Source organism: Camelus bactrianus, chromosome 1 (genome assembly GCF_048773025.1).
Source record: "Camelus bactrianus isolate YW-2024 breed Bactrian camel chromosome 1, ASM4877302v1, whole genome shotgun sequence".
Lineage (NCBI taxonomy): Eukaryota > Metazoa > Chordata > Mammalia > Artiodactyla > Camelidae > Camelus > Camelus bactrianus.
The window spans coordinates 101,909,475-101,930,011 of record NC_133539.1 but is presented as its reverse complement, the minus strand read 5'-3'; the positions used below and the strand labels follow the sequence as shown (position 1 = coordinate 101,930,011).

At 37.8% G+C, this 20,537-nt stretch overlaps 1 long non-coding RNA gene and 1 pseudogene across 1 annotated transcript in view; both read left to right on the top strand.

The window, feature by feature from the left end:
* LOC123616080 (uncharacterized) overlaps positions 1-20,537 on the top strand; it is a 233,646-nt gene that overhangs the window by 14,909 nt on the left and 198,200 nt on the right. The gene's annotated exons all lie outside the window — the stretch shown is intronic.
* Positions 8,671-11,443, top strand: LOC141578183 (bolA-like protein 2 pseudogene; annotated as a pseudogene).

Below are 20,537 nucleotides of genomic sequence, written 5' to 3'. Positions count from 1 at the left end.
AAATGAGTAGAATGTGAACGGTCTTTGGTAGGAATCTATCCTTTATTTCCACAATGTTTATCTTACATGAATACTTCTTTAGAGAAAGGAATTTGGAAAGATTATATACAGGCATACCTCAGAGATTGTGCAGGTTTGATTCCAGACCACCGAAATAAAATGAATATTGTAATGAAGCCAGTCACATGAATTTTTGTGGTTTCCCAGTGCATATAAAAGTTATGTTTACATGACTGTAGTCTATTAAGTGTGCAATAGCATATGTTTTAAAAAAAAACCAAGGTACATACCTTAATGAAAAAAATACTTTATTGCTGAAAAATGCTATCACCTAAGCCTTCAGGAAGTTGTGATCTTTTTGCGGTTGGAGGGTCTCTCCTCAGTGTTGATGGCTGCTGACTGATCAGACTGGTGGTTGCTGAAGGTTGGAGTGGCTTCAGCAATTTCTTAAAGTGAGACAACAATGAAGTTGGCTGCACTGAACATTCCTGCACTTTCAGGAATGTTTCCTCTGTTGCATGCTATGCTGTTTGGTAGCATTTTACTCACAGTGGAACTTCTTTCAAAATTGGAGTCAATCCTCTCAAACCCTGCTTTGTCAAATAAATACATGTAATATTCTAAATCCCTTACTGTTATTTTAACAAACTTCACAGCATCTTCACCTGGAGTAGATTCCATCTCAAGAAGCCACTTTCTTTGCTTATCCATGAGTAGCGGTGCTTCATCCTTTCAAGTTTTATCACGCAATAGCAGAAATCCAGTCCATCTTCAGGCTCCACTTCTCATTCTAGTTCTCTTGCTTTTTCCATCACATTTGTAGTTGCTTCCTCCAAATGAAGTCTTGAACCCCTCAAAGTCATCCATGAGGGGACTCAGTTTCTTCCAAACTCCTGCTCATGTTGCTTTTTGACCTCTTCCCATGAATCATGAATGTTTTAATAGTGTCTAGAGTGGTGAATCATTTCCAGAAGGTTTTCAAATGACTTTGGTCAGACCCTTCAGAGGATCACTATCAATGGCAGCTAGAACCTTTAAAAATGTATTTCTTAAATAATAAGGCTTGGAAGGCAAAATTACTTCTTGATCCATGAGCTACAGGATGGATTGTTTTATTAGGCATGCAAACAACATTTGTCTCATTGTGCATCTCCAGCAGAGTGCTTGGGTGACGAGGTGCATTGTCAATGAGCAGTCATATTTTGAAAGTCATATTTTCCTGATCTGTAGGTCTTAACAGTGCACTTAAGATATTCAGTAAACCATATTGTAAACAGATGTGCTGTCATCCAGGCTTTGTTGTTCCATTTATAGAGCACAGGCAGAGTGGATTGAGCATAATTCTGAAGGGCCCTAGGATTTTTGGAGTAGTAAATGAACATTGGCTTCAATTTTAAGTCACTTAAGAACAGACATTTAGTTCTTTGAAGCATTAAAGCCAGGCACTGACTTCTCCTCTCTAGAAGTCCTAGATGGCATCTTCTTCCAATATGAGACTGTTTCTACACTGAAAGTCTGTTGTTCAGTGTAGCCACCTTCATTCATTATCTGAGCTAGATCTTCTGGATGACTTGCTTGCAGCTTCTACATCCCTTTTGTGTATATGGAAGTAACTTCTTTCTTTGAACTTCATGGACCGACCTCTGCTAGATTTAAATTTTTCTTCCACAGCTTCCCTACCTCTCTCAGCCTTCATAAAATTGAAGAGAGTTAGGGGCTTGCTCTGGATTAGGCTTTGGCTTAAGGGAATATTGTGGCTGGTTTGATCTTCTATCTAGACCACTCCAACTTTATCCATATCAGCAATATCTGTTTTACTTCCTTATAATTCATGTGTTCACTGGACTAGTCCTAATTTCCTTCAAGAATTTTTCCTTTGCATTCACAGCTTGGCTGTTTGGTTTAAAAAGCCTGACTTTCAGTCTGCCTTGGCATATCTGACATATCTTCCTCATTAAGCTTAATCATCTCTGGCTTTTGCTTTAAAGTGAGAGACATGCAGCTCTTCCTTTCACCTGAACTTAAGAGGCCACTGTAGAGTAATTTCAATATTATTGTGTCTCAGGGAATAGGGAGGCCTGAGAAGAGGGAGAGAGATGGGGGAATGGCTGGTTAGTGGAGCAGTCAGAACACACACATTTATTAATGAAGCTTGCTCCTATATGGGCACAGTTCATGGTACCCCAAAACAATTACAAAAGTAACATTAAAGATTACTGATCCCAGGTTACCATAACAAATATAATAATAAAGTTTAAAATACTGCAAGAATTACATAAATGTGACACAGAGATATGAAATGAGCAAATGCTGTTGGAAAAATGGTACCAATAGACTTGATAGACACAGGGTTGCCAAAGACCTTCAATTTGTAAAAAAAACACAGTATCTGCAAAGCACAATAAAGCAAAGCATAAAAAATTAGGTATGCCTGTAATATATTTAGTTAATCTCATATCTCTTCTAAGTGTTTGTGTATTAGCTTGAATTCTTGCTTTATCCCAGTTTCTTCCTCGCAGAACAATTGAAACCTGATTTTGTTCTGATTAAAAATTCTTTCTGTGACTTTGTAGGGCATGACATTCAATCATGGATGTGCATAAGGGTATTCACTGGGGTAGACTTTTATGGTTAACGTTTATTGAGCACATGCACTATTACCAGTCATCTTCTAAGCATTTTAATTTACATTGCAGCTCTGTGAAATAAGTGGTTATCACCATTTTCAGATTAATTATGAACAAAGTGGTTTAGTAACATTCCTAAAATCTCACGGCTAGAAATGATATCTGTTGACCTTTCTTGGTGACCTGCTTTTCTCCACTCTAGACATATATCCTCCTCCATTCCCCTGTGTTATCATTGCTATAAATGTATTGTTGGAGATACTGAGGTCTGGAGGTAACCAAAGGGAAGTAGATAGAGCATGGTACCAGGAACAGCTTCGATGTCAGTGCCAAATTTCACCACGACTGGAAAATTATCCCACGCCTTGGGAAATTCCTTGCTAGTGTGTCCTCCTTAGAGTCCTGGCACCTGCCATGCCCTTCTAACCCCGGACCCTCTCCTCCCCTGAGGAGCCTCTCCATTCCCAAACCTCACCTACTCTTCTCAAGCAAACCAGGGACAAAACAAAACTCCTTTCACTCTATATATTCTTTTCACTTTCCTCTTTGTAATTTCCTCTTCCTTCAGACCATGAAATGGATTGTTATTCTTCATGCCCCAAAAGGCTTTTCTAGATACCTTCCTAAACAAAGAGCCATATCCACTAGTGTACGGAAATAGCAATGGTTAATTTTTTGTTTATTTGAAATATTGATATTTTCTTCTCTATCTATTAATATAAAAATTTGAAAACACTTAAATGTGTGATAATCAGACACTGGCAAATAAAAGATGTGGCTGTAGGATGAATTTTATGTTTAATTTCATAGGAAAGTGTTCACTAAACATTAAGCGAAGAAAGCAGGTCATAAAAGATCCCAAAACGCTATTTCCAGTTCGATACTTTTCTTTTAAAGTCTATTATTTGTCATAGACTCCAATAGCCTGAGCCCCGCTGGGTCTATCCTGACGTGTAAGAGCCTTTGCTCAAACACTCCTAACTGCTGTGCTTTTCTGATACCACCTTCACCAACAACTAACAATTGCAGGCTCTGTGGGCCTCCTCTGTGCCAAGTACAGTTCTGTGAGCTTTGCAGGAACTCAGTCATTTAAAATGATCCAAAACAACCCACTGAGGCATGTGCCACTGTTATCCCCACTTTATAGCTCAGTAAACTGAGGCACTGAGAAGTTAAGTGGCTTATTCGATTCACAAAGTATTATCCCCACTTTATAGCTCAGTAAACTGAGGCACTGAGAAGTTAAGTGGCTTATTCGATTCACAAAGTAGTCAGTAGCAGAGCCATATTTGAACCCAGGAAGTCCGGTTTCGGACCTTACACTCTTTCTCCTAAATTTGGATATTTATTCTGTCTCCTCTCTCCTCAGTTATTTCTTCCTCCCTCAGTTGGTTCTGCTTCAGTCAACCTTTGCCATTTCTCCTGTGTGCTCCTCGGTTTGTCAGGGCAGAATGGGGATGCTCAGAGTAAACATAATCTAAATTGTTAGCTCAATAACCTTAATTTTATGTGCAACGTGAAATTAATAGCTTCTGGTCAAGGCAGTGTTTATTAGAGCCTCCCATGCCCCTCCCATAGAGAAAGGGAATAAGTCTTTTGTTGTCATTTAGAGACCACTTATTGTTTAATACAGGTAGGAGGCTGTTTCCACTAGTTGAGTGGCTGGGGGTCTGACTGTCGGCTCATCCCTGTGGTGATTATGTACTTAATGCTTTTATATATATGTATGTGTATGTATATATATATATATATATATATATATATATATATATATATATATATAAAATTGGAGTACAGTCAGTTTACAATGTTGTGTCACTTCCTGGTGTACAGCACAATGCTCCAGTCACACATGTACAGACATACATTCCTTCTCATGTTCTCTTTCATTATAGGTTACTACAAGGTATGGAATGTTCTCTGTGCTGTTTGCTAGTCAGCTCCTTTACTGTCTATGGGGAAGAACTCAGAGCTAAGCGGGTTAAGCGAGCATCTGGTGCCTCCAGTGATAACCTTGGAGAAGCCCCAGGCCTTGAAATAATAGACTGTGGGTAGGATGTTCTTTTATTCATGCCTGGAGAGTCTCAGAGGTGAGCATTCCTGGGCGGGGGAGTCCCATGGAGCCTAGAGACACTGGCAGCACACCTGACAGTGGGCAGAGCCCTTCCTCCCCTGGCCCACTGCCATCAGGCCCTAGACGGAGTCCAGAAGCATCCCCGCTCCCCAGGGGTTTGCTTCCTCCTGCAGGAGGAGGGGCCGCCCCACTGGCAGGAGAACAGTGGGCCTCACCGGACCTTGTTATGAGGTTATGTTTTCATCTTGTTCCAGTCTCTGCTTGGCTGGCTAGGAGTGCTTCTCCGTAAGGGTCCTCATAAACGTGTCACCACACGAATTCTCTGTAAGAACTGGTAATTCTTCATATCTGCCTTCAAACATTTGAGTAATCAATTCCCCTGAAGTCTCCCGCTGAAGAATATTAAGAGAGAAGATCAAAGGCAGTTGTACAAGGGATGGTGCTAAAAAGCGGGGAAAGTGATGCTGATTTCCAGTAGATAAGATGATGTTTGCTGTTTCACTGTAGTTTCCAAAACAAAATAAATGATAAGAACCAGACAGGGAACTCCTGGAGCTTGCTTGAATGTGAACCTGTTTTCCTTCTGCTGTCTGTGGCTGCGGTGGGAGAGAAGGCCTTGGAGTGCTGTGAGAGATGACTGGAAAGCAAATGCCTTTGCACTGAATTTATTATCTAGTCTTTCCAGTTTGATGGTGGGATTCTGTTCTCCTCATTTCTCACTGTTCTGACTACTTCTTACCTTATCCATGATTATAAGGTATCCTTTAAATAAATGCATGTGAAAAATTGAAATTTAAGACCATCACATAGTCTCCCTTTAAGTCATGCGTTTGTCTTGCCATGTAAGAATTGCCGTGTACGATGCCAAACTTTGGGTGTCAGATCTCTGCCCTGTGGCCCTTTTGATTGGGTTGCTTTTGTGATCACAGTGCATCAACCTAGGTTTTCCCTGTCACACAAATGTGCAGCCGGTAGCTTAGTTTTGACAGTTTTAGTTATGTGTCTCTTTATAGCATATGGTCACAAACTGACAAGAAGAACTGTATTTTGCTAAATATAAATCCTCCAGGAAAAAGAGAGAAGTGGCTTTTTGGGCAAAAACTATAAATTCTTTTAGAGTTAATTTGTTTCAGGTTAGATCAAGAACCATTTCTAGGTAATAGGAAAAATGTTTTAATATCTAGTTGATAAAATACAGAAAGTTTCAAACATAAAATTAATGGATGATTTTATACCATTAAATGTCAATCCTTTAATTATGCAGTTACCATAAAATATGAGTGAAAATAAAGATGTGGTCACACCATGCTCACTTATGCAAATGTATGCATGCTCTGCTCTACCAAAGGAAGTCCATGGTGTGGATGACTCCCAAAAGGTGGAGGACCATAGTGTGAGGCCAGCATAGACATACCTGGATCATGTGGCACACAGAGAGGTCAGTTATCTTGGAAACATCTAATCTCAAGCGGAGATTCAACAGGGATACAATAGATGTTTTTCCAAAAACAGGCTGCACCTGGCTAGCTCAGTTGGTAGAGCGTGGAACTGTCCAGCTCACGGCTGAGTCCGTGTTGGGCTCCCAACACCAGCAACAACAATAACAAGAAGTTTCCGTGCTTAGGCTTCCAGGGTGCTGTCTCCATTTCTGTTCTCATCAATCCCAACTCGACTCTTTTCACTTTATTCCTTCTCTTTAGATTATTTTTTATTTAAGCAGCACTTGACATGACAAAATCTTAGCCGTATGAAGTGTGTATTATATTGTGTATATTAAACCTGAACTCCCGATTCCAAATAGTTGACGCTTCTAACAAATTCTAACAAATCAAGATATTCCTGACTGGCTTTTGACTGTTTCACAAACAAAAGGTGAAACTTTAGGGACCTGCCCATTTGTTCAGGGTGTCCCTTTCATCTGGGATGTCCCGATGACCTTGTGTTTCTTCTCAATCTGTTCTTCCTTCATGGCCAATTCTGTCCTCTCTTTTCATACAAATGTGCCTGCCTTCCTAGAACCTATTTTGTTCTTATGTTCTTATTAGCTGACTCCATGTCCGTCTTCCCCACTGACTATGAATTCCTCAAGTGAAAGAAGTTTTTCTTCTTGACTTCTGCTTCCTGTATGAAGAGCCAAGGCTCAGTAATTGTAAACATAAATAAAAGATCCTGAAAGAGGCCCAGAAGCGTGTAGCACATGATATTGTTAACCTTGTAGGAAAGAGTCCATGAGCTTCTGTTCTGAGTGATGTTCCATTTCCTGGTAACTCCATATCCCTGGCTGATACATTAACAAAGTGGATGAACCTGAAAATAATTTTCTCCTCTTATTGTTGACTTCACTGTTGTTTTTATTCTTTTATTCGAGAGTAACTTAAGTACATTAACCATAAAAGATACAGAGACAATAAAACTAAACAGAACAAAACAAACAGGAAAAAAAAAAAAAACTAGGCAAAACAACAACAACAGAGAAACATGAAAACCAAAATGAAACAAAAGAGCCAAGTAATAAAGGTGGGCAGGGAAAAAGAAAGCTAGAAAGCTTAGCTTAATTAAGGCAATCCCTGGTACATTCACTGTAAGGGGACATTAAAAGCCTTTGCAGCGTGTCTCATATAATTAAGCCGGTGGTGTTACAGCAATTCTTTGAGGGCCCAGATGGATTAATTAGCATATGCTATTGCATTAATAAGGTCAGTTGAGCGAGCTGTTCAGGACCTGAACAGGAAACACACATTAAGGTCTCTAGTAAGTATCTTGAGTGGAAATATTCTGAATTGTTGAGAGAACGTCCCCATCTAGGGCTCTTGCTCCTTGGATCACCTGCTCCAGGACTGATATGATTGAATTTGGGTGGAAAGGAGGCCTTAAGAAATGAGTCTGTTAATCTGGGTGTTCAGTAATCCATTGGGAGCCACCTCTAGGTATATAAAAATGTCAGAGGTATTTCCGTGTACACACTGCCACCAGTTAAAACAAACGGTCACAGAGTCAGAGGTAAAACTTGTCAAACACTCTCAGATACACCATTCATAGAACAAAAGGTTTCCTCAACTCTGCCCAATTCTAAACAATTTAAGTAAAAGGTCGGGTGAAGGTAGGGGATGTTTACAAGGAACCAGTGGAATTTTACCACATGGAGGGGCCAACTGTAGACCCAGAAGGGAAAGGTCATATCAGAAGTTCCTCTACTTCTCCCTGGACCGTCTCCATTTCTCTCAGCCCACCTACTTCATCTTCTAGTCTCTTTATAAATCACTTTTCTCTGATTCTTCATGCAAGGACTACAGATACCAACATGAGGCACATCTTCCCAGTCCCCATGTTTAGATGTCCTTAAAAATTCAGTGTTGTCAGGTTGTGACTGGAGTCCCCGAGTCCTAACACTAACCTCACCCAAGGAAGGATCTCATTCATCCAGCTTGGATCAGTATTACCTTGACTGAATGATTTGGGCAAAAGAGGCAGGGTCCCAGAGGTTGACTGCTGGAGAGCGGTTTTAGAGGAAAAACCAGGGCCTGGGCAGCGTTCACAAAGATCTCATTCAATGAATGTAGGACCAAGCACATTTGCAGGAAGTGAAGACCATGAGGGAGCTTTTGTCTATTGAAGGGAAGGACATCCAGAACATTCAGGAATGAGCTTTTATTTCCTCTTAGGTTATGGAGGGAAATATTTTGTACCTTAATGAAGACTGTGCCTTGATCATAAGTGACATTACTTGGAAGTACTGAGTCTCAGTCACTGCTGTAGAAAGCCGAAGAGTGAAGTCCAAACATACTTGTGAAATTTAAAGGCATAAATAATTGCTTCCATAATTGTTTCTGCACATTTATCTTGAGAAGAGCAGTAGCTGGGACAATAATTAATGATTTTAATAATAGTGGTCATTTCTTGCTGTGGACGTTAGTCAGTATGTGACCTTCAGTTGTGACATTATACTCTCAGCCACGGTAATCACTTTTTTAAAAACCCATGTAGAATAAGACACGAATGATACCAGTTCCCTCTGACATCAAAAATGATGATGGTTGTGGGGACAGTAGTGATTGGCAGCAGCTACTTCCTTTCCCTCCTGCTCCTCCAGGGCCTCCCAGCAGGACCACTGTCTCCTCTTGTCACCGTGGGCTCCTTGCCTTCTCCTCTCCCCTTGGGTTCTCTTTTTAATCCTCCTATAGATACTTCACTGCTCCACAGTCACAACCTCCGCACTCCCAGCCGGAACATGGAACCACGCTTTATGCTTTACATTTTTCACATGAAATGTAGACTTTTATGAAAATGATGTTTAAAATATAAATTGCATATCTGAGTCAGAACAACCTACAGCAAGCACATTTTAAGAATTATTCTGTAATACATTTCTTTCTTCTTTTTTTTTCATTTCTTAAGTGATGATTTTTTTTTTACATTACACTGTGACTTTCATCGTTATGCTTTAATTCTGATGACAGCACTACCAAAATAATAAATAGTGTCTGCTCCAGTAACTTAACAGAGTAAAACGTTACCACCAGTTGTTCTGAAGCATTAATAAAAAGTTTGGTGCGAAGTGAGCTTCAACAGCATGGGAAGGAAAGGCATTAGATATCGAGGTGTGGGAAGGTTACCTCAAAGCAAAATATGCATTATGATAATTTGAGAGTCTAATAGTTACAGATTTTTCCTTTTCCTGTTTCTGTTGTTATGGAAAAATATAGTGAACTTTTATTATTCTATTCCTTGTTGAGTTGCCCATCTAATTTCAAGTAGCTACATGGCAGGAATCCTTTCATACTTCTTTTATATTGCCTCAGCTGAGCACATAGCAGGTATTCAGTAAATGTTTGTCGACTGATCAATATGAACAAATAAATATTTATCCTTATAAAAAGTTTTCCTGGATTTTTAAATAATTCTTAGGAAACCTCAATGTAGAATAGAATACAGTTTTTCCCTCTTCCTACATCCTTTTCCTCCATGAATAATTCAGATGGGGGTTGATAAAGGTGTCCATGTCTTTGGGAATGGGGAGCCAGGGAGGCCCAGAGTGGGTGGGCAGTCAGAGGTCTCGCAGGGAGAGAAGGGCACCTACAGCTGATGGTGGCCCCGCATGGCTAGTTTGAACCTGAGCAGAGTGAGAGAGAAATTCTTGGGGATGGGTGGTCTTGTGTACCATGTTTGAGTCTGAACAAGTTGAGGGGGTGGCCATGGAGGGGTTACAGCTGGCGTGGGGAGTCAGAGCCCAAGCAGGCAGAGGAGAACGCCTGTGATGGCTTTGGAATCTTTAAATGGGGAATATCCAGAAATGGGATATTGACTCTATATATGGAGAAACTAATCAAATGAATGTATGTCCTAAAGATAATGGGAAGCAGTTTCTCATAGTTGGAAATGGTATTACAAATATAGCAAGGGAGAAAACTAGAATGGACTCTGTAGATTGGATTCGACAGTATTAGTGTGAATTCATGGCTTTTAGGATAAATTGATAAAGATAGGTAACTACAGAATTAAATACAGTTAATGTGTTTGTAAACCCACTAAACATTGATGTACACGTGTGTCTGTGAATGTTAAGTGTGTGCACACGTCTATTCCCTTGCTCTGCCCACTGGCAGGATTCTGTAACCACTTTTCTCCACAAAAAGTATCCAGGGATCCTTTGAGAAATGCTGCTTTCAGGGCTGGTGTGGGTGAAGTTTAATAAGCCAGAGTCATCTTGTGGCAGAAGAAAGAATTCAAAGCCTTCTCGGAGGGGCTCCCACGAAACAAAGTCCAATTTCAGTATCAAAATAAATATTTGAATGGATTGCAACCTATTGGCAAAACAGAAAACCAGGAGTCTATGGTGATACAGTTAAGTAAATGAATAAACTAAAAGCTTGATAAGAAACAGGATATTTAGATCCCACATTAATCAAGTGATCAAAGTGAATACCATTATCAGTGGGACAAATTGAAATGATGCCCCAATTCTTACACACTAGATGAATAAGTGAATGACTAATGAAATATGAAGAAGGAATTAATGCAATAAAAGCTGAAATATACGTCTGCGCTGGGCTGCCACCCATGCTGGGCTGTGGCAATGGAACTCAGCGCCGAATACCTCCAGGAGAAGCTGCAGCCTGACCTGGAGGCAGAGCACGTGGAAGTGGAGGGCACGACTCCCAGACGCTGTGCGTCCAGCTTTCCAGTCCTTGTGGCCTCGTCGCCAAGTTCGAGGGGAAGCTGCTGCTTCAGAGACACCTGCTTGTGAACACTGTGGCTAGCGAAAGAGCTCCGGCACATCCACGCCTTCGAGCAGAAAACCCTGACCCCAGAGCAGTGCGCCCGAGAGCAGCAGAAATAAGGGACCCGGACCAGCACACCAATTAAATCATGAATCAGGACTAAAAAAAAAAAAAAAAAAAAAAAAAAAAAGGCTGAAATATATATATATGGGGGGGAGAATAAAAGTCTTATTAATCAATAAAGGCAATATATGGCAAAACTGATAAACATTTGCTAAGTCTGCCCGGGGGGAAAATGACATAGGCAATAATTTAGTAATAGAAAAGAAGAAATAGGGCTATTAACTAGAGCTGTGGAATTGAACAAATTTGAAGAAAATGCTATGTATGTACAGATTTGGACCAATAAATTTGCAATTCTAGGAGAAAAAAAATTATTTTTTTCTAAGAAGATGTAAATTAATAGCAATGACTCAGAAAGAAGTAGAAAACTTCAAAACCATCAATAGCACAGAAGAAATGGGAAATGCAGTCAAAAATCTTCCTCAAAGAACTAGTGCCAGATGGTTTACTCTAAGTTTCATAGAAATTTAAAGGAATAGCTAATGCTCATGTTTTAGAAATTCTTCTGGATGATTAAAAAAGGTGGAAAGCTATCTAATTAATTTTCCAAGGCTAATTTTAGAGTGATACCTAAACTGTATGATTTTAATACAAAAAGGGCAAACTTCTAGTAGTATTCGGATTATAAACATTGATGCAAAAATTCAAAGTAAGTTATCAGCAAGGAAACTGCAGCAGAGGATTGAAAGTATGACTAAGCAGGGATTTCATCAGGAGATCTGATGCAGTTCTCTGTAGAAACAGATTAGAAGGGGGGAAAATACAATATAATCATCTTAATTGATGCCCTTCTAAAACAATTAGTAAAATCTACTACCAGTTAATATTAAAAAACTCTTCACTAGAAACAGAAGGGAAGCTCCTTAATGTGCTAACAGATAGCCATCAGCAATCCACAGCCAGTGTTCCAGAAAATGCTGTAACTTTTGAAGTCTTCTCAAAGTCAGGAATGAGACACTAATGAGATGCTATTCCCACAACTCTTCGACACTATAGAGGACTAAAACCAAACAATAAATTTGATAAGAAAACAGAAAGAGGAACCATTGGAAAGGAAGAGACAACTGTCATTATCTGTAGATGACACAATGATATTAAATACAAAACTTCAAATTTAAAGGAGAAATATTTAAGCCAGGGAGACTTAAATGTGCTATTAGAATGAAAGCTCTAGGCTTATGAGAAGGGCCAGTGTCAATCATACCGCTCTGGTTTTAGTCCTTCTTTGGCCCGGTAACAAAATTAATTGTATAATGAAAGCATCCGTAAATGTTTGTACTATGTTAACTCAAGTTGTTTCCATAAGAAGTTACTTTGTTATCTTTAGAAATGAAGCTTTGTGTGTTATGCCATTATTTGGAAAAAGTTTCAAAATAGAAAACAGAATTGGGCTGGATTCTAATAGTTTTGCTGTTCCTCCAAAACAACCATTTCCAGATATTCACTCTCTTTTTTATCTGCTTATGGAAAGCCAGCAGATTCACATATTCGAATATATACAAACTCATAATCTATATTTGCAGTGGAGTTCCATTCACTTTTTATTTATAGGACCTTCAGAGTTATAGAAATTATTATTATCATCATTATTACTTTCATGCATCATTGAACCCATTTTGAGCCATTGATTCAAGTTTTCAAACAGGGGCATTAACTCAGCATGATACTTACAATAGAAGATATTAAAGTCACAATTATGAAAAACATATCACAAGTGAAAAAATTCATCAGCAGAGACAAAAATACACTCTGTTAACTGAAGACTAGACAAGAATTGATCCACACTCTCACAGGACCTACAACAGCTTTTCAAAAGGTGATGATACATGTGACAAGATTCCTATGAAAATCAAATCTTTTCACATTTCCCATCATAAGTTTCTGAAATGCTTGTTAGCATGATCATTTCCTTACTTTTTCTTTGAAAGCTTCCATGTTATCTGAAGACCACTTGATTGAACCATGGACCAGATGTCTGGAAACTTCACTTCAGCTCCACATATTTGAGGAAGGCACATTGAGACAACATCTGGGTTGAAATTATATGTAGGAAGTGGAATAGCTAAGAGAAACTGCTCACCTCTCCCCTGTTTTCATTGGAGGAGAGGCTCAAAGCCATTCCCTGGAACTGGGCCTAGACTTGGTACTTTCTTCTCCATATTTGAGGACTTAATTTATTAAGTGGCAATGTTTGAAAGCTTCCATGGTGATAATGGTGCATTAGGAGTCATTGTGGGTAGGAAAGCAGAACCTCGTAGAACTTTTTTTCCCCAATAAACTCATCTCTTAAAATTATTCATATCTTGTCTCTGTTTTCAAAAGGAGCACATTAGTCTTCAGTTTAAAGAAAATGTTCCAAAATATTTTCCAAAAGTATTAAATCTACTTTTTTTTTTGGGGTGTTACAGTTATCAAGAAGTAAATCTTAGTTCATTTAGTATAATAATATAATGGTGCTTATAGGCAAAGAAAATAAACAAAACCTTCAAGTTGCATAGGAAAATATTCAAATTGGATGGAGCCTTATGACACTGATACAGGCATATGGCTTTTGGTTTCTGCATATTGAAGGGATTGGCTATGGCAAAGTCAAATAAAAATGTAAGCATGTGAGTGAATGGAAAAAGAAAAAGAGCAGAGAGACCTCTGTGGATGATCCCTTTTGCTAACTTCATGTTTTCTTGGCTTTGAAGTGGAAATATCTGATATTTCCAGCTTGGACTAATCACGGATTTCAAATGAGTTTTCTTGATACTTGCTCTGACCTGATTCAGGTGAGCTTATTGCGTTTCCTTGTAGTCGAAAAGCAGAGGAACAGGAGGTAAGCCTTCCTTTGCTCATTAAGGTTTCAGCCAGTGATCTTAACTCAAGCATTTCTAATTAAAATGTAAAGATCATTAGTATGCACCATTAATAGAGGTTTGTCTTTGGACTCAGAATGCTCCGATGGAAATGCCGGGCGCACGCCTGCATCCGCTGGTGCCGAACAATTGCTGCTCTTGGCAAGGTCTCAAAACAGGCTGGGGTTTCTGTCTGCTACCTGAGCTGCTGGTGACAACTGCAACTTATGTCAGGCTCAGGGGCCAGGAGGAGCCAAGAGGAGAAACAAGCTGCAAAGGCAGCTTTTTCCTTTTTACTGCTTCTAATTCCCAGCACCTGCATTGCTGAATAAGAAAGAGGCAGAGGCATACTGAGGCTGATAAGAAAGACATTAAACAATATTTTTAAATTATTCACTGCCTCCCCGCCCTCTGCCAAGAAAAATAAGATGTATATTCATCTGATGGCATATCATTTTTATTCCTTTTGGGCTTGAGGAATTCAAGTCTCTGTGTAATCCCCAGTCATGCAGAACATTTTAATATATGTTATCTTTTCCTAAAGATGAATATTACTTTTAGTTTGACATTTTAAATTGAGAGATTAGCTGAAAGAAAATTTTAATTATGATGGATAAATTACTTAATTTTGAATATAAAAATTGTGATTAATTGAATCTTTAAAGGCATATAATATATGTACAGGAATTAAAGGAACAATTTAACCCAGAGCTTGTAACACTTATGGCTTCTTTTATATATGTAGTGTTAAAAGACTAAATTAAAGAGACATAATAAACAGCAAGTTAAAACAGAGAGAGCAATGAGAATGGTCTACTACTTGGCCTTCATCTTAGACGTATTAATGTGGGGATTTAAGACAAATCAGATACAATAATTAAATTAATGAATGGTGTTTTAGACAATCTAGTAATTACAGAATTTTTTGTCAATTTGTTACTTTTACTCGCTTCTGTATACAATCATGTGAACTTCTGACCCATTTCAGTTAGGTTACAATATAATTAGTGTTTTTATTAAAGTATTTGGGGCCAATAGAATAAGAAATGTTTCTTCCATAATCAAGGCTACTGTGTTGCCTGAGGAAGACTTGTTTTTTGCTGGGGGAAGGTTATTTGTGGTTTCAAACTCAGTTAGACCTAATAGCAAATACTCATAATTTACATGCACATTATTATGCATTTCATCTTACTGATTAACCTTGTTTGAATTATTTGAGGAAGGAATGAGAGCACTGACTTTATACTATGGTTTTATATAAAATTCCTTGAAGGTTTAGAAAATCTGGAGACTGAAAATGTACAATATGACAGGAGGAAGAAAACTATTATTCTTCAACATACCTGCAATAAGAAGGTGCTGGCTTTTCATCTGTATCATAAATTAAATGCTTGCTCCATAAAAGGCTGTTAATAATTTGAGGACATCAAGGAAGATAATCATCTAATTACCATGACAGAAACAGTGGTAGAAGTAGGGTTGAAGTCAAGGAAGAGATGTATTAAATCACTGTCTTTTTGAGAACAGATACTGTCCAGTTTTCATTTAGATATGGCTATTGGAATATACTGAGAGAGGTCCAATGACTATATATTTTTTAAAAGAGATGATTTGTTAACTATACATCGATGAATTCAATTGTCATACTTAATTTTTTTTAATTTTTTTTAAAAATAAGCATTTTTATTGAAGTATAATTGATTTACAATGTTTCAGGTGTGCAGCAAAGTGATTCAGTTATTTATATGTATATATATCTTTTTTAGATTCTTTTCCATTATAGCTTATTACAAGATATTGAGTCAATTGTCAGACTTTTATAAGATTTCAAATTTAAGTATTTATAAATCAGACAAAAATGTTAGATTACATGTTCTGCTATCACCATGTTTCATATCAAATACTTACCCATTTAAAAATAAATGTGTGCATCCAAGTGATTCCCTTTTAGATACTGAGTAAGTCCCATTTGCCAAATGTAAAAGTCCAATGAAAGAAGACCTTGAGTTGTTACAGTCAACTTACCCCAAGTTGAGTTCATCAAAGCCTGCAAAACCATAGCCGTTAGAAGAGTGGTTCTCCACTTTAGTAGTCATCTGAATCACCTGGAAGGCTCATTCAATCCATGCTGCTGGGCCCCACCCTCAGAGTTTCCAGTAAGTTCCCAGGAAATACTGCTGCTGATATTGAGGGACCCCATGTTAAGAGCCACTGCGTTCGAAGATGGCTTAGAACTCTTAAGAAAAGATTTCTCTACCTTATTCCAGTTTGCACTTGGGCTAATTTTTTTTCTTCCTGTGTAATTCATCAGAAAACATTCAGTGCATGTGGTTCTAAAACATTCTTTTTTGACTTAAAAGTGTATCATGAACACTTATCCAACTCAGTAAATACAGATATACTTTGTTCATTTTAATAGTGGTCTGATTTTTTGTTGTATGTCTGAATTCTAATTGATTTAACCGATCTCCTGCTGATGGACTTTTGCTGTCTTCATTTTATTGCTATAACAAATGATATTGCAATGTGTGTGTGTATGTGTGTCTTTGTACACAAGTAGAAGTATATCTATGAGATAGATTCCTCAGAACTAAAGTTTTGGGGTTGACAAGTATGCCCATTTGGAATTTGGAGTTTTTGTCTAATGGCCTTTTAAAATCCTTATGCCGATGTAAAATTTCACCCACAACATTTGAGTGACTTTTTTTCGTTCCCTCACATATTTATAATACATTATGATAAATGATCATTAGTATAAACTAGATGTTTTTATTTATATTTATTTAATCATTATTGAAGTTATCATCTTATGTGTTTATTAGTTACTTGCTTATTTCCATAATTTCCACGTTGTAAATGATTTTTATAAAAATTATTTTCCCAAATGATACTCTAATAGTTGTATAGTTTTGATTTCCATTTTCACACTGCTAACCCTCTGGAATCTAGTTTTGAATAAGGCATGAGGCAAGGGTCTAAGTTTACTTATTTTCCGAATAATTAACAAATGCTTCCAATACTAGTTATGAACCAAATAATTAGCCCACTGAGTTGAACTGTCACCTTTATAATATTAAAAGCTATCTCACACCTAGATCAGTGTCTGGATTCTCTTTCGTTCCATCTGAGCAAGAAACTTCACTGTTGGCTAGTTTTCTATGTGGCAGGGATTGTGAGGATGCCTATCTTCCACTGAAGAAATAGCAGGTACAAAGGCCCAGGGCCATGGGCAAGTGCTTTGCAAAACACAAAATTTTTAGTTTTATTGGAGCTTTAAGTTTAGGGAAAAAAAATTACAAACATTATTAGGAAGTCCATAGAAAAATCAATGAAAAAAAGTACTGTAAATCAAACATCATTCTCCAACAGAAACATAATATTTATCCATTTTAATTTCTTTTAGATCATCCATACTTGAACGTATTTTAGCCCTTTGTTATTTTTTGTAAATGATCAATATATTTAATTGCAGTGTTTTAAGAAGGCTTTGCCTTTAACTCATTATTGCTGTCTTCTCAAAGTAAACTTTTTTTTTTATCATTTATATGTAATTTTCCTCTCTCTCCTTGGGAAGAAGAAATGCTGAGAAAAAATGTTCTAGGATTTTGGTGTTTCCATCTAATCTTCTTGAGTTTCGGTTCCTTCCTTCCTTTTTCTTTCTATCTTTTCCTTCCTTCCTTCCTCTCTTAAGAAGTCCAAGCAGAACCTAAACAGATTCTGTGGCAGTGGGAGGTAGGGCATACATGCAGACAGAAATTATGTGTTGCAGTCTTTGTCATTAATTTTTCATCCTTAGTGTTGATTTTTTTTTTTTTTTGTAAAACAAATGCAAACACAGTATCCTGCATTCTGACACATGTCCAGATGTTGCCTGCCTAGATTTTTCCATCATGGTTATCAATCCTAATTCAAATAAACAACAAAAAATCTCCCAAGCCCACCACTCACTTTTTTTTTTCTTAGTTAAAACATCATTCTCTTTTTACTCTCTCTTTTCCTGTTTCCCTTCTGTCAGGTTTCCAGATAGCTGCAGGCAAGAAAAACACCTTCAAAAGTTATTTTGACTTAAATCAGCATCACTTCCAAGGTTTAATCATTAAAATGTAATTAAAGTGTCATAATACTTTCTTTTAAATTGCTGACTCAGAGTCACATATTTCAATGTAATCTAAGTTTTTCAAAAACATCATGCCTCCCTACATCAAACAAACAAAAAAACCCAGTGTTGTTTCAGACTTTTACTAATAAAATCAACACACTGTTCTGCAACTCCAAAATATTCACTGAAAGGACTTTAAGTTCCTTCTTTGTTGAAAGGTTGAATGTGTAAGGGTATTTCCTTTCCAATATTGCAGGTAAGGCACACAGATTCCTGGGAAAACAGCATTAGAGAATGTGAGAGAATGCTGTTTACAATGACTGGTAGCTTCAAACACCCTGCACTGGAACACCATGTAAATATGCCAAATTGACTGTTGCAGAAATAGACAACTTGTGAAATTTTGGACATTTTCCACATCCAATGGTGCCAGACCCTGGAGGGGGTGGGTGTTCTGGTCCAGGAGCAAGTAAACAACTCAATAGAAAAGCTGGTTGTTGGAAAGACTGACCTCTGAACAATGGTATCTCTGAGTTCTCCGAAGGGTCAGCTTGGGTTTGGGGAATATTTCAGTTCTCCCTGTGATATGTAACCTTGGGTACTGATCAAAGTGCTTTGTTTTGGTATCTAAAAGCTTAACCTCTGAGATGGTGACAGAAGTTTGGCTGTCATGGTATGTGGGGTATATTAGCCAGCATTGCTGTCTTGAGAAATCCAACCATTATTCTAAAATAGAGAATTTGCTTCTTACCATTCTCTCTCCTCGTTCTGGGTAATAAAAATTCTGTGACTAGTTCCTTTCTAGAAACTATTGTTTTTTTTTTTTTCTTTGCTAGTAGACTTGGAAAAGAATTAGGGAGCAGCCCTCTCAGTACTGTGGTGCTTGGAGAGCCCAGGGGAGGCGACGACTCTGTTGAAATAAAAAAATTACAAAAAAGACTCCATGAAGACCACTAATGTGAGTCCCAAGTAGTCGAGGTGTGGCATAGGTTGAATGTTTGGGGGTGTCTGACACTTGCTTTTTATGTTTCTCTTTATAAAGAGAAGGCAAGCAGGCTGTGATGTTTCTTGTTTTCTGGAAAAGCATTAGAATCTTGTTAATGATGGTAGAGTGAACATGGCAGAAAAAGGAAAAATATAATTTTAAGTATAATGGTGCATGCTGGAAACACAGATTGGCAAGCATATGGGGTTCTGGCATCTGGACAGAAGCCTTCATAACCATCTGCTTCTCAGAGGTTATTTTGGCAATTTTTGCAGCAATTCCAGTGAATCACAGATCTGGGCTAAAGATGCTGGCAAGCAGCTAAAGAGGGCACAGGTACATGGAGGTAGTTACCAGGTCTTCTGTCTGTACATTAGTTTCATTGTTGTGCGTGTTGTCACTTTGAGATGGTCTATGTGCCACCATTTCATTGTGATGGCAGCAGATGTTCCTTGGTGCTAATAATTTTTCCCAGTTTTATTCACCCAGTGACACTCAGTTTTTGCTTTCAGAATTAATTTGGTATATTGCCTCTCCTGGCTGTGGAGATGTGAGGAATATGTGAAGGGACTCAGGTTCTTGTGTGCTTTGTTGCTGGTGCTGAAGTGTGGAGACCTGACTGGTAACCTCCAACTCTCCTTGACTTTCTCATTCTACCAGTGTTCCCTGGGAATTGTGAGAGTTACAGCATGTTATTTAATAGTTAGTGTGATGTCACATAATATTCTAATAAGAACTCACATGCATAGAAAGTCATTTAAGTAGGACCTTTGTGGTTAATCATATAGCAAAATATTAAGTAGCATGGTGCATTATAAACTGAATCTCTATATCAATTTTTTATTGGAGTGTAGTTGATTTACAATGTTGTGCTAGTTTCAGGTGTACAGCAAAGTGACTCAGTTACACATATATATACACATATATTCTTTTTCAGATTATTTTTCCATTATAGATTATTGTAAGATATTGAACATAGTTCCTTGTGCTATACAGTAGGTCCTTGTTGTTTATCTATTTTATATATAATAGGTTGTATCTGTTAATCCGAAATTCCTAATTTATCCCTCTCCCTCTTTTCCCTTTGGTAACTGTAAGTTTGTTTTCTGTGTCTGTGAATCTGTTTCTGTTTTGTAAATGAGTTCATTTGTTTCATTTTTTTTTTAGATTGCACATTTAAGTGATATCGTATGATATTTGTCTTTCTGTGTCTCACTTCTTCACTTAGTATGATAATCTCTAGGTCCATCCATGTTTCTGCAGGTGGCATTATTTCATTCTTTTTTATGGCTGAGTGGTGTTCCATTGCGCATCTTCTTTATCCATTCTTCTGTTGATAGACATTTAGGTTGCCTCCATATCTTTGTTACTGTAAATAGTGCTGCTATGAACTTTGGGGTGCACGTGTCTTTTCAAAGTAGAGGTTTCATCTTTTCCAGATATATGCCCAGTCAATATCAATTTTTCATCATAAAAATACAATTTCTTGAGCACTTAATATGTGTCAGATAATAGGATAAATGTTTGAAATGTAAGGTTGACAGTATAAGGATGGGAATAGAAAGGCTTGT